At 37.6% G+C, this 16,114-nt stretch overlaps 1 protein-coding gene across 3 annotated transcripts in view; it reads right to left on the bottom strand.

The window, feature by feature from the left end:
* Window positions 1–16,114, bottom strand: part of cdh13 (cadherin 13, H-cadherin (heart)) — a 421,886-nt gene that overhangs the window by 199,903 nt on the left and 205,869 nt on the right. The gene's annotated exons all lie outside the window — the stretch shown is intronic.

Here is a 16,114-nt window from a genome sequence, read left to right as displayed (position 1 = left end):
TTCTGCACCATTCAGAATGTAAACTTCAGTTTCAAAGATTATAAATCTCATTCAGCACAAAAAACACTGAACCGTTACACTCTTGATATGTTTGTGAAGACTCTTATCTTTGCATGATTTTAATTTTTCAGACTGCTGTGCACAGTGCTTTGTATCATGATGAACATCTTCATGACATTTTGCTACAGATGTGGTTCAAAAGATTATAAAGATCGATGTTCATGTTAAAGCCTCCCGGTAAGGTTAAATTCTCCTGACAGGGTCACAGCGAGAAGCAGCGCCACAGCACAGTATGCCTGTAGATATATTCCTCCTCATTTCAGCCCAGTTGTTTGAATACCATCGAGGTAGTGGTTTCTGCTAGCATCCATAGAAATTTTCCCAAGAGAAAATTGCTGTGTATGAGCAGACAGTCATTTCATTTGGAAGAAAATGACTTATTAAATGTGAAGGAAGAGAGTGAATGAGAAAATTGGGGTCTTCACAACAGTGAAAATTATAGAAGTTCACATCAATGGCTTCTACATCCAAAATTAGCTCCTAGACACTATCACGTCATGTTCATTAGCTCATTATGTCTTTGTAAAACAGAATTCAGTCCTATCTTCCTATATTTCTCTGGACAGAATATGATAGTCTCATGTTTTTTTTATGAACATATCCATTGAGTGGCCAGAACACAGCACAATAGCTGCTTTTCCACAGTCGGGCCGAACGGTTCTTATTGCGTAAACGTTCCATTCCGTGCCGATTCGGGCCAGTTGTACGGTTAGGGGCCGTTCACTCAGAACGCGTTTTTCTATTCCAATGCGCTACTTTCCCATTGTTTTCCTATGTAAACACGCGCTTGACGGACGTGCATGACCGTTACGCTCGCGTCTTTTGCAGCGCCTCTCACATGAGCGCCGCGTTTTTAAGACGCCGTGTCAAGTTAAAAGAATTTCAACTTTTACATGCAGTGCCGCTCATCAATGTCAGTTCCAAAACAGTGGACCAATCAAAGAACTCGGAGGCGGGCGAACGCTGCAAGCTTCTGTTTACAGTAGCAAGTTGGCATGACAACTGTTTTATATGACGGCAACATGGCAGAGGAGGCGCTCATTAGTATCTTATTTTCTTTTTTTCCATGTCAAAACTTGTATCTGTCAATTCTGCTGTTTGCCTATTTCTATTATTTCCGTTGTTGTCGTTATTGCCTCACGTCTCAAATGCATTTTAGACGCAAAGACGCATTCTGTGTGAACGGCCCCTTGCGGTTTAATTTTTCACTGTGGGGCTGATAACTGCCACTCTTTGGAATGTAATACAAAAGCATCAGTCGTTGCCTTGGAAACACAACCGTTTAATAATGATATGAGATGTAAATAACAACCGCGTTATGGAGGATGATTAGATATTTCTTTTAATTTTATTATTAATTTGTTTACATTGCTCAAATAGAGTGCTTAGCCAGCTACAGAGAAACTAGTAGCCAGGCAACAGATAAATGACCAATCCTGAGTGGCGACGTCACTTCACGAATTCTACCAGCACGATTCTGCACGGTTAGACAATTGACTCTTCACCGGGAGTTTGATTGACAAGCGATCTAACCAATCAGAATGCTGAATCTGCCATTTTGTCTGACAGAGCAGGAGTCAGGAGTTAGAAGATTAAAGGGGTACTTCACCCCTGGAAAGATGAATGTGTATTTAAAATTGGTCATTTATGTAGTAGAAATGTGAAATTATTTTTGAATTTGGAGCTTTCTAGACTGAGAAAAGGCAGAAAATGTATTTTTGACTAATGTGGATGAAAGACAACAACTCCCAGAATGCACTTGTTTTGCTGCCCTTGCGAGGCCACGCCCAAACCACGCCTATCGGTTACAGGTGGCATTACCAGGAAAATTCAAACAACTAGGCTTGCTTTGTTACATATTAATTCTAAATCTAATTCTAAACTAAATCGTGAGTTAGTTCATACATTTACAGCGAAATGGTGCTAAATTGCTTTGTACCTGGATGTACACCCAAAACCAGGAAAGGACAAGTACGTTTCCATCATTTTCCGATTAAGTTAAAGATTTGGAGCGATGTAAACAGTGGCTGCGGGCCATCAAACACCCGAAGTTTGGAGATGACACCGTTATAGAAAACCTAAAAAACCGCAGAATATGTAGTCTCCATTTCAAGCACGAGGACTACGAACCAAATATCCTTGCAATGAAGAGAACCATTCTGAAGGACACTGCGATACCATCGATATTCACTTTCCCAGAGGACGAACAGCCTGGGCATCTGGTACTAAGCGTATTCGCCTAGAGCTAAGACTCGCTGATACTAGACTCTATTTCTGATAACACAGTAGCCTATATGTAGTGTTGTAGGTAGCAGTAAAACTGCAAACTTAGCAAAGTAACATTAGATAGACAATTACATATAAGTTGCATATAAGTTGACTGTTATCAAAGTAAAGCCACTGTTCTGTAAAACTGAGTTAGTCTATTTATCTATTTATGCTAACGTTACCACAAAAGCCTGTTGCTGTATTGGTTGAGATGACTGCAGAGACCGATAAATTTGCGAGATGAACCACTGATGTAGTGCAGACTATAACAAAATAATGTTAATTACTGTAAGCTTATTATAATTGACACCCACTTTTGATAAAATCTTTGATCTATGTCCGTGAGTAACCTCAAACGCGCATATGTATGGGCGTGGTGAAAAAATGCGGAACTACCTGCTATTACTGGCTGTAGTTTTAAGCCTCTGGCCAAAAAAAGCCTCCGATGACGCAAAATGACGATTTTTGCATCATCGGAGGCTTTTTTACAGAATAAAAATGCATAAATCGCTCATCTCGGGCTGATATGAAGGGGGAAAGCACGGTAATTCGAAAATACTAGTGGTATTCTACTAATACAAAGCTTAATGCTAAATCCTGAAGTAACCCTTTAACCTCGGTGGACTGAAAATGTCACTTTCACTTTCCACATTTGAAACAACATTCCTTCTCATATTCATTCATGTTTATTTGATGCTATAAATGAACTAGTAGGAAGAGATGATCAGTTTGAAAGCTGGGACTTTGTTTAATATCATAAGTAACCTGCTTTGTCTTGTCTGTCGACGTGTTGTCAGTGTCCGCCATGTATTTTTCACTGCGTGTGGCGTGACAGCGCCACGGCTTGTCGGACAAAGCAAACTTAAGGGGTAACTAAGGGGGGTGGGTCTTCGCGAAGGGTCAATTCCGGGTCGAGAACGTTTTGTAATCGTGCCATGCCGTGCCGTATCAGGCTCAAGTGTAAACACAACTGGAACCATTCCTTACCATTCTAAGAACCGTTTGGCCTGACAGTGGAAAAGCAGCTAATGTTTCTGATCATAGATACTGTATGTATACCAGAATGAAAGCTGGATACAGTAAAATATTAATTATTAAAGGCTTTTAAACTATTTTCTCTTGCCTGTATTCTAAAAACAGCTAAAAATATCAAACATGTTTGAAATCCTCCGACTGGATGGCCTCAAAGTCTGAAGCTAAAAAATGTGCCCATCATGCACAACCTGATTTTCTGTCAAATTTGTCAACTCTGACCACCCAATATTTGCAATAAACTGAATTTTGGCAATTAGTATCAGCCCGTTCAGACTGAAAATCAGTGCAAAAGTAGTAGTAACTGTAGTGTATTCCAGTCTTAATATTCACCCATATTCTGCTCCACTAGATTTTTTCAACTATATTCTAACAAGAACATCAAGGGTATATTTACATCTCACCTGTAGTAACACCAGAGAAAGAGAATTAATTAACATCCAGGAGACAATGTCCCCTCAAGACTGGAGCTCTATTGAATTTTAGCTCTTTTAGTGGCACAAAAACTGCTGAACTTGGTGTTGTAACATTCTATTAAAAGAGGTAGTACACAAGTAAATAAAGCTACACATATGGAAGGAATTCGATATGTGTTCTCTGGAGAGTTACTCATCTCCTCTGAGACTCCGGTCCTGTGCAACTGGAAGATTTTAAAAGGTTTTCCCAATAGAAATCTTCAGGAAATGGGTCTGAAGGTGACATTTCCTCAAATGATAGACCCCCAGCAACATTGAACTCTTTTGAGATTTTATGGTCAGAAAAAAAAGCTGTACAAATAACAGAGACCTAGGAAAAGAATACAAAACGGCTATAGAAAAATGAATGGAAAACTCTGGTTGAATCTAACAATAAATACTCAAAAGACAGAAATAACCATTTTATAAGGAATTATGCTGTTAATGTTTGTCCAGAATGGTAAGCCTTGATGAATAAAAGAGCTATATGGGAAAAGCAACTGTTGACCTTCAATTACAAAGAATCAACTAGTAAGTTCAAACTTCTTATGAAGACAGCTGGAAACAAACAAACAACAACAACAAAAAAAAACCTTCATGCAAGGACTCCACATTCAGATCAAGGTTTGTTCAAAAACTTTTGAGAGAGAGAGAAGGATGGATGACTAAAATAAGCGCAAACATGGGTAGAATACATTAAAATAGAAGTTACAATATGTTGTGTATGGTGAAAAGATCCAAATCCTGTTTCCAAATGGCAGTGGCTTGTAGTTGTACACATCAGGGCTGATCCCTCAGGTCTGGTTCTTAATGTTTCTGTTTGTGATTGTGATAATGGAAGTAGTTCCTACAGTTTTAATGTACAGAATAAAGAGACCTACAGTTTGAAGCACTTGCTACATGCTCATCCATATACAACTGTAATGCATATCTTAGACCTCAATGTTTAGTGGCTTGAGCTGCTCTTGGGAGAACAGATACAGTAAGATAATGAAGTCATGCTTCATACCTCCAACAGAGAATAAAAGTTATTTTGAAAGCTAAATGAAATGATCTTGTATGTCAGTTTTTTTTTCCATTACTATGCAGACATAAGGTTTTTATGTACACTGAGGGTTAAAGGAAAGTGGACTTGGGACATCTTGCCAGGGAACTCCTGCGAGACGATCTCTAATCCACAATTCCTGTTCACATCTGCTGTGTGTCTGCATAGACTTTAAATATTTCAAAGAGGCATCAAAGAGCAGCTGAGCTAGCCAGAGTGCTAAACTCATTTCCTGTCTGTTTCTGTTGCTCATTGCTGAGTGAAGCGGAGAGACGCTTATGGGACGATAAAAAGTGAAAGCAAAAGGTATATTGAAACAGCAAAACACTCTGAGGAGTTTGAAACTCATTGCAGCACACTATTACTTTGCACAGAGCATATTTGCTGGGTTATGAAGCGACCATGCATCTTGTTTTGCTACAAATACAGTCCAGGTGCAAGTGCTGCAAACTGCGGGTCTCTTTGTACATTAGAGATTTTAGGAACTACATCCATTATCAAAGCCGCATATGGAAACACGAGGAAACAGACCTGAGGGAACAGCCCTGATGTGCGAACACAAGCCACTGCCATTTGGAAACAAGTTTTGGATTTTTTCACCATACAAAATTTATTGTAACTTCTATGTTAATGTATTTTACTGTCATGCTTGCTCTTATTTTACAATTTACAATGTGGCAAAAGTGTGCTGGTGTAGCAGGTTCCCAACTAGAACGCACAACCCTACACAACTTTTGCGGATACTTATGCCAACATCTTAAACAGTTCATTTACTGATCATCCGAAATCTGTGTGATAAGTTATAAACCTTGACCCAGTCACGATAACTGATTTGGAATCTGGCATCCATCCATAAGTCAAGACTGAGTGGGTTTTCAACATAACCTCACTTTACTGTGTACTGTGGGGATATTTGTAATGCCGAAGGCATAATGATCGAACACTTATTGATTAGATTACTACCTGTATTTCAAAAGGCTCATTAATCTTCATTAATTATGTATGAAGTGCACATAATTAGTGAGAGTAAAAACAGAGCAAAAACATTAGCATTTTTCCATGACCATAAACACTCCCCTTAGAGCTTATGCTTGAGGGTTCTGAGAAATAAAATTCAAGAAAAGAGATGGGGAAAAAACGCCAATGCTTCTGAATCTCTCTTTTCACAAAATACTGATTTACTCAGCTATAAATTGCGTGACTTTAAAAGAAAAAGAAGTAGCGAGAGAGGTGATGGAATAAATGAACAAAAAGTGAAAATGAGAGTAGAGGAAGATCCTTTATAGCAGCAAGCAGCCAGATAAAAATAATTGCTTGCTGAAATGCGTTGAAAAAAGTCACCAGGGCTTTTAGAAGGTGTTTCATACTAGAGCAATGGCTCTCTAAAGGCATTATTCATTCACATTTGTGTGGTGGATGCCGTCGCCCGAGAAAGCCTCAAAGACCAGCTCAGATCTCGCCCCTGCAAGTCCCTTGATGTGCGAGCGGCAGTTCCCTTTTCCAATAACACAACTCATTTAGAGACCTGTGGGGCAAGTGAGATGGAAGAGTGCCTTTTTTCCACTTTTTAAAGAGGGAATGACAAAACAATCCACTCTGGAAGTGTGCATGAATACATCTTCATTTAGGGAATCACTCCCCGAAGTAAAGGCACACATGTTGTAAAAGACGCAAACACAGCAGAAACAGAAATACATTTTGAGAGAGCTCTTAATCAGAATCCTCCATAAATAAACTACATAGTCCCAGGCTCAGACGGCACATCCACAGACTGCCCACTGAATGTCTGATGCAAATTACACACAAAAATGTCAAGAGAGCTAAAAATGAGCTAAGTGACATGCTTTATGCAAATACTTGGACATAATGTAGTAAGTAGGTAATTTTAATAATAAGTGTTTTTGCAGGAACATTTTTTCTGGATAATGGAAACAAATGTACAGTATATTTTTGTATTGATTAGCTCACTAATCGATACCAAAATATGCTGTAAATTACATTTATAAAATAAACCCAAAAATAAGTAAGGAAAAATTTACAATCGCCCATTGAATTATTAGACAATAATTCACACGCAGGTGGTAATGTGGAGCGGAGTGGCCGTTACACCTCAGGTGTGCATTTTTTTCTAATAATTCAACAGCCAGTCATCAATTATTCTGCTTACATGGTTACCACACCTCAAGACATTGTTCAGATGTTGTATTTCAAGTTTAGGTTTTTGTCCTTAAAGGGTTAGTTCACCCAAAAAAGTTTGTCATTTTGTCAAAAATGTCTGTCATTAAATGGTTAGTTCACCCAAAAATTTAATTTCTGTCATGAAGTAATCACCCTCATGTCATCTGAGCGTTTCTGAAGCACTTAACATTAACCAATTCATAACATTAAGTTTGAACCACTGTAGTCATGTCGACTATTTCAGCGATGTCTTTACTACCTTTCTGGACTTCAAAAGGTGCAATGATGTTTCTGCCTATGTGTGCTTTAGAAACCCTCGGATTTCATCAAAAATATTTTAATTTCTGTTCCAAAAATTAACGAAGGCCAATAATGAGCCGGTGTTCAGATGTAAACACGGAAGCCTGCACTGCATTCACTAAATCAACTGCGTATGACAACACTTCAAATTGTTAACTCATAATTCTTGTTTTGTTTTTGCACACAAAATGTATCCTTGTCGCTTTATAACATTAAGGTTGAACCACTGTAGACAGATGGACTATTTTAACAATGTCTTTAATACCTTTCTGTAGCTCAAAAGGTGCAATGACGTTGCTGCCTATGTGTGGCTCAGATTAGGGCTGGGCGATATATCGCATGCAATTGTCACGCACATTTCGTCAGTAAAGCCGGTTCCCTGATTGCCGCTAAATCGCCATCACCTGCTTTCAAATGGAGCGGCATTTAATAGACAGAGCCGTAGTTCACTGACAAGCCACGCAATATCACGTTCATTATCGAAGGCGATTCGTCTACGGCCCTGGCTATTAAATGCCACTCCATTTGAAAGCAGATGATGGCGATTTAGCGGTAATCAGGGAACCGGCTTTACTGACGAAATGCGCGTGACAATTGCATGCGATATATCGCCCAGCCCTAGTTCAGATACCCTCAGATTTCATCAAAAACATCTTAATTTGTGTTCTGAAGATGAATAAAGGTCTTACAGGTTTGGGACGACATGTGGGTTAGTACTTAATGACAGAAATTTCATTTTTGGGTGAACAAACCCTTTAAAACGCTCTTGTGCGTAGGACTAATTTCTTACGCATCTCATCAAACTGGAAATAATTCGTCGGTTTTCTAATATTGTCTGCTATATTTATTTGCTTGGTCAGTGTTTTTTGCTGTTCTATACGGAAGAGGATTAGGGCCAAGCAATAATAAAAAAATAAAACCATCTCGAGATTAAAGTTTTTAAATTTAGAGAAAAAACTTGTTAAATTTCGAGAAAAAAGGCGAAATAAAATGTTGAGAATAAACTCATTAAATTACGAGAAAAAACTCGTTAAACTTCAAGAAAAAAGTTGAGATAAAATGTTGAGAATAAACTTGTTAAATTACGAGAAAAAAACTCGTTAAATTTCGAGAAAAAAATAGAGATAAAATGTTGAGAATAAAGTCATTAAATTACGAGAAAAAAGTCGTTAAATTACAAGAACAAATTCGTTAAATTATGAGAAAAATGTCGTTAAATTTCGAGAAAAAAGTCGAGATAAAATGTTGAGAATAAACTCATTAAATTATGGGAATAGTCATTAAATTACAAGAAAAAAGTCGTTAAATTACGAGAACAAACTCGTTAAATTATGAGAAAAATGTCGTTAAATTTCGAGAAAAAAGTCGAGATAAAATGTTGAGAACAAAGTCATTAAATTACAAGAAAAAATTCGTTAAATTACGAGAACAAATTCGTTAAATTATGAGAATAAAGTCTTTAAATTACAAGAAAAAAGTCGTTAAATTATGAGAAAAAATTCATAATTTAACGAATTTGTTCTCGTAATTCAATGACTTTTTTCCTGATAATTTAATGACTTTATTCTCAACATTTTATCTCAACTTTTTTCTCATAATTTAACAAATTTGTTCTCGTAATTTAATGACTTTTTTCTCATAATTTAATAACTTTATTCTCAACATTTTATCTCAACTTTTTTCTCGAAATTTAACAACTTTAATCTCGAGATGGTTTCATTTTTTTTATTATTGCTTGGCCCTAATCCTCTTCCGTAGTTCTAGGCTGTAAGGACCTTTTAAATAACTGAAATCATATGGCAAAGTGATATGGACATATAATGCGGTCAAGACCTGCCTGGAGCTACTTTAGCCGTGCGTTTTCCCTTAAAATAATTACACACCTTAGAACCTTCGTCAACCAGTCAGATTCAAGCATTCAGCATCCCCGTAGTATAAAGAGAACTGCTGTATCGTCTTAGTTTGAGTCTATACAAAAAAGAAACTTCTTGCAAGCACGGCACTAAAGCATCTAAAGATATTAAGAAAATATAAAATGGGAAATACATTCACACAAGCTACACTTGTAGGAATTTGTTGCTCGGCAACTCTTCAAAAAAACCATTCCGTTCTCAAAGCCTCAAATAAGTAGATTTTTGAAAGAAGCATTGAAGACAAAAGTGTATTTCTAAAACACAAGAGCTGCTTTTCATCATACAATATTTATACGTGTCTGTTGGCACATATTGAGTTTTACTTGAAAGGCTGAGGAAGAGGTGTTATCTTCAGACAGAAAAACAGAGAGAAAAGGCAAAAAAAAAGAAAAGGTGAAAAATAAAACTGACAGTTTCCTGTGTGCAGGGCAGCGTGCCCTGCTCACCAATGCCCAGTAAATTACTGGCCAGCCAAGCAGAAAAGAGGAGAGAGATTCGGAGGTGAACATCACCTGTCTCTGGACATATCTCCAAAGCCAGTCGTAAATGAAGTGGACAACTGTCTGGTTATTCTTCTCGCACGGGCGCACTCCATCGGAGGAATTCAAGACCGCCTTTGCACTGCAATCAAACTTTTTTTTTTTCTGCTGAGCCCTCCACCTGCCTCTCAGATTAATCAGAAATCCCCCCGAAAGTACCACTCCTTTATCCTCATGCCAAGAAAGCTGGTTACCAAAAATGCTCACCGATCCGTTAACGTGAAACTGTGAAATGGCAGCTCAGCCACAGGCCGTGCGATTCTGCTGCCGGAAATATATAGACATAACTAATAGAAAGACATATGTAATTTAAAAATAAGTAGCATACACACACACACACACACACACACACACAAAAAAAAAGAAGAGATGTAATAGCCTTGTTTGCTCTGCTGGAACATCTTAACGCTGTATAAAAATCACACCTCTATTTCAATCCACAGCTATTAGTCACCTAATCTAAAATGTGTGGAAGCAGCACATTTTAGACATTTCCAATTATAATTTTATAAAAAGTTATCATGTGGTGTGTGTGTGTGTGTTCTGTTGTCAGCCCAGATGGGCTCCCACGAGACCCTCTTCACCAGGTGTGTGCATGCGTGCGTGTGTGTGTGTGTGTGTGTGTGTGTGTGTGTGTTGAGACGTGAGTCTCCAGAGAGATACTTGAAACGTGTGGCTCTACCAGTGGAGAGACATCTTAAGATCTAGCATCTACAGAAGAGCTGTCTAGAGACACTTATCCCTTCTCTCCTCTCTATTCATCTTTTTTCTTACTCATCAAATCATCACTTCCCCAAGAACCTTCTAAGTGACATGATGATCCACTAGTTTCAAGAGAGGTTCCATCATCATTTGACAAAATGATGATGTATTTAGGCCAGAGATAATGGATCTTGTAACTTAAAGGATTAGTTCACTTTCAAATGAAAATTACCCCGAGGTTTACTCACCCTCAAGCCATCCTAGGTGTATATGACTTTCTGATGAACACAATCGGAGTTATATTAATACATATAATGACGCATTGTAGCTTTATAATGGCAGTGAATGGGACCAACGAGTATGAAGCCCAAGAAAGTACAAGTAAAATATCTAGCTTCCATCCAGACTGCCTTCCATATTCAACTTACGAAAAAAGCCTAACTAATATCACGTCAGTTACACTTTTTTTTAGTAAGCTGAACAGGGAAGGCGTAGGACGTTAGCGTTTTGAACTGACAGAGTTTTACACTTTCTTCGTTAAGTTGAATACGGAAGGCGGTCTGGCGGAAGCTAGATATTTTACTTTATAACTATGGATATTTGGATATTTTTCATACACAAACGCATCGTTTCACTTCAGAAGGCTTTTATTAGCCCCGCCGGAATGGTGTTTGAATACATTTATGATGGATGGATGCACTTTCTTGAGCTTCAGATTCGTTGGTCCCGTTCACTGCCATTATAAAGCTTGGATGCGTCATATATAGTCATATATAAGTCATATATACCTAGGATGGCTTGAGGGTGAGTAAAGCTTTCGGTAATTTTCATTTTAAAGTGAACTAATCCTTTAATGCTATGGAAAGAGTGCAGGTCAGCAACAGATTTTCTTTCCTTCCAAACAGTGCAAAGCATTTAAGACAGGAATTCATTGTTTTAATTGCTTTACAGGTAATTAGTGGTTGTAGAAATCTATTGACGCCATCAGATTTGCATTAAACATAACACATACGGGCACAAGCTGGATACAAAGGTAAAAAGGAGCACAATTCTGTTTATATTCAACTCACATGTTTCATATATACAGTAGGGATAACGCAATATTCTCCTGATATTATCGCAATACAAACCCATGAAGTGGAGCTACTTAAAGGATTAGTTCACATTCAAATGAAAATTTTCCCAAGATTTACTCACCCTCAAGCCATCCTAGGTGTATATGACTTTCTTCTTTCTGATGAACATAATCTGAGAAATATTAATAAATATCCTGACGCATCCGAGCTTTATAATGCCAATGAACGGAACCAATACGTATGAGCTGAAGAAAGTGCCTCCATCCATTATAAACGTGTGCTTCGGGGGTAAATAAAGGCCTTCTGAAGCGAAGCGATGCATTTGTGTAAAAAAATATCTATATTTAAACAAGTTATGAAGTAAAATATCTAGCTTTCGCCAGACTGCCTTCCATATTCAACGTACAAAGAAATTGGAAAACTCTTTCAGTTCACAAGCTTATGCTACATCCTACGCCTTTCCTATTCAACTTACGGGAAAAAGTATAACTGACATGACATGAAGGTGGTCTGGATTTTTTTTTTTTTTTTTTTTTTTTACACAAATGCATCGATTTGCTTTAGAAGGTCTTTATTAACCACCCGGAGCGGTGTGGAGTATGTTTATGATGGATGGATGTGGATGGAGACACTTTCTTCAGCTCATACGTATTGGTTCCGTTCACTGCCATTATAAAGCTCAGATGCGTCAGGATATTTATTAATATTTCTCAAATTGTGTTCATCAGAAAGACGAAAGTCATATACACCTAAAATGGATTGAGGGTGAGTAAAGCTTGGGCTAATTTTCATTTGAAAGTTAACTAATCCTTTAATAAAAGGGCACACACGCATACACAGTACTCTACTGTTTTTTTTTTGTTTTTGTTTTGTTTTGTTTTTAAACTTATTCAGCTAGGATGCCTTAAATTGATCAGAAGTTAAAAAAAAAAAAAGTTTCTCTTATTTATGTTGTTTCCCTTTAATCCTCAGAATCTGTTTCCTTTTTCCTGCTGATTTGAGTCAAATTACTTTTTTTCTTCTTGAGAAAATATTTGTTCAAGTTTCTTTTCTTTTCCAGCATTTTTTACATTTCTGAAATGTATTTCATCTTTAAACTTTTTCCAATGCAAAGTGCTTCTGCACAGCTGTTGTAAGATGACAATAATAGCTTTCACTTCTTTTAAATTGTTCTAACTTAAATGTGTCATCAAAACACATTTTGCTCTCTCACACACAGATGCATTAATTCTTAAACTTTTGTTCAAGTCCATTAAACATCATTTAAAAGCCATTCTATCTCTAAAGTAACGTACACTAATTGTGAGCAAAGTCATCTGAAATTACCTCGTGCTTTACTTAAGGTCACAAAACTAAGCTCAAAAATGACTAATGTTGGTTTCCCTGCTCCACAGAATGACAGTATTACTACAAGTTAATGGAAACTTTTTTCAAAATTGATAGAATTTCAAGTGATTACTGTATGTAGATAAAGGCATGATGACATATTGAATTTTAAAAAGCATTAAATACAAGCTAAAAATACATTATTATTAAAAAAATATCTCTGAAACGGACAACAATTTGTTCCTCAGCTTCAGTTAAACTCATCAGACATTACACACAACTACAGCAAGTCAACAGTGTTTCTCTGCTTAGACAGATTTTCGTAAACACATGCTGAGTACGCACAGCATTTCAGTCTGTATCGATTTTATCCTCACAAGCACTGTGGTTATTATGCCAATTTACAGAGTGACCTTGCAGGAATCCATCATAGTTAAGCCACTGAGATAAAGCCTTCAACCACTGGCCAGACCTGAGAAGGCCTCCAGTGCTACTTCCAACTAAGCACTGACACATCGCACTTCATGAAGCATCTCTCTGAACAAAACCTCACTTACATAATAATGTAACATTCAAGGATTATTGGATCTGATTGGCTGGTTGATTGGGATCACGTGTATGTTACTGGTTGGGAAAACACAGGCTTGATCATTGTTTTTAAAAGGCACACTGAAGAAGGAATGACTGTTATTTGGCTGAAAAAGCTGGTTAGGTGCTGGTCTAGCCATATGGATTTCAGCTGGTAGGGCAGATCGATTAGCATGGTCTGATGCTAGTGCTAGTTAACCTAGTTAAGAAACATTCTGGAACACCGTAGGGCTGCACGATTATGACAAAAATCATAATTGTCGATTATTCCCTTTAAACTGTAATTGCGATTATTAATTACGATTATTACAATTTACATTGAATGATGTTTTGAATAGCTTTATACTATTGTTTAAAGCAATAATATTTTTTTACTTGGTCTGCTTGATTTCAAATGGTACTTTGATTTTCAAGTAAACAGTAATAAAATAAAATAAAAATGAACAAATTACTAACAACAGCACAAATAAATACAATAGAATAAAGATAGAAATTAAATAGACAGCTTTCTTTTTTTCAGGTAGGTCTAACAGTAGTGATCAGGTAAGAAACTGAATAAAGAAACAAAGTAATCAAATGTAAAGTAACAATGGATAATCTTCATTGTAAAAATGAATCAATTAAACTTACAGAAGTTAATCAGTCAAGAGCAGTAAGTGATTTTTTTTTTTTTTGTTTGTTTGATGAACATTAACAACATAGAGAGCGGCATGTTTATTCGGCTACTGTCCCTTTGAGATTTGACAGACACATTCTTCCTGAACTGTTTTACATTAATACTCATTGTTTCTGAGTGTATTTGACCATTAATTATCCGCGAAAAAGAGCTTATTTTGGCGCTTGTATGTCAAAGGCGGCTTTATTATGTGTCTGCGCTTCGCGTGAGCGCGAACTCTGCGGAAATTAATATAATTATGCGCAATCCCGCGCCGAAATTTACACCCGGTCACAACAACACTATTAAACTGGAGAGCATGAGACGATTGAATGAGAAGAGCGCGTGCGTCTCAACTCAACAAGAACGCGCAGCTGGTATCGGTGTATCGATACTCCAGAAAGGAGTATTGGTATCCTTTCTGATATTTCAGTATAGATGCATATATAGGAATATAGATATTTTTGACAGCACTAGGCTGTGTACACGTCTTTTTGAAAATGGCGGGTCCTGGTGTTTCGCTTTTTTCCACCTGGTGTTTCGTGTGCGTCCGACATATCAGCGTACACCTAAGTCACTGGTAGCTCCTTTTGTGCTGGCTTTTAGACCTTTTACACTCTGAAGTAGTCGTGATATTCACCTTTCACAACGTGACATGCTCTAAACAGTCCTCTTAAACATGCAGAATAATCTAGTGGATATTTTTCCTTGTAATCGCGCTTTTGAACGATTACGAAATCGTGGCATCCGTAATCGTAATCGCGATTAGAAATTCGATTAATTGTGCAGCCCTAGAACACCGGCACATCAGTATCTAAACACACAACATATTCTTTTCAGGGATGTTCAACTAGATTTGCATTTTTTGAAAGTATCAGTGCTTGCCAGACAGCAAATTAATAGTGTTAAAGATTTAGCTAAACTGGGGTTTTAGGCTTTGGTTCAGCTTAAATGAAATTCTGAATCAGAGCTGCTTTGCTGTTGTCATGACACTGTTTTCAGTCAGTTCACAATTATCAAAACCTAGACACTCTGTAAAGGCAACTATTATACTATGCAAGAAAGACAAACCCAATTACAATCTGGTGAGCAAATGGAAGAAAGAAGGGAGACAAAGTCTTTTTCAGTATGCATATATTATGATAACGTCATTGTCTGTTAAAATCCAGCAATTTAAGTGAAAGGGGGATTTAATCTTAAATTTCTTAAAAAGTATTATAGTTTATAATAAAACAAAAATACAAAAGCTCTGGGAAAATATTTAGATCTGCGAAATAGAAGATCTGGATGGATGGATGGATGGATGGATGGATGGATGGATAGATGGATGGATAGTATGATGAGGGACAGCTCAGATCAAAATTTCAGGAATATCAATACTGGATGGATGGATGGATGGATGGATGGATGGATGGATGGATGGACAGTCTGATGAGGGACAGCTCAGATCAAAATTTCAGGAAAACAATACTGGATGGATGGATGGATGGATGGATGGATGGATGGATGGATGGATGGACAGTCTGATGAGGAACAGCTCAGATCAAAATTTCAGGAATATCAATACTGGATGATGGATGGATGGATGGATGGATGGATGGATGGATGGATGGACAGTGATGGGGACAGCTCAGATCAAAATTTCAGGAATATCAATACTGGATGGATGGATGGATGGATGGATGGATGGATGGATGGATGGATGGATGGATGCATGGGTGGATGGATGCATGGGTGGATGGATGGATGTATGGATGGATGGATGGATGCATGGGTGGATGGATGCATGGGTGGATGGATGGATGGATGGATGGATGGATGCATGGATGGATGGATGGATGGATGGATGGATGGATGGATGGATGGATGGACAGTCTGATGAGGGACAGCTCAGATCAAAATTTCAGGAATATCAATACTGGATGGATGGATGGATGGATGGATGGATGGATATCAATACTGGATGGATGGATGGAT

This window comes from Megalobrama amblycephala, linkage group LG19, assembly GCF_018812025.1.
Source record: "Megalobrama amblycephala isolate DHTTF-2021 linkage group LG19, ASM1881202v1, whole genome shotgun sequence".
Taxonomy (NCBI): Eukaryota; Metazoa; Chordata; class Actinopteri; order Cypriniformes; family Xenocyprididae; genus Megalobrama; species Megalobrama amblycephala.
Note: the sequence above shows the minus strand (reverse complement) of the source record. Positions and strands in the feature narration are given on the sequence as shown.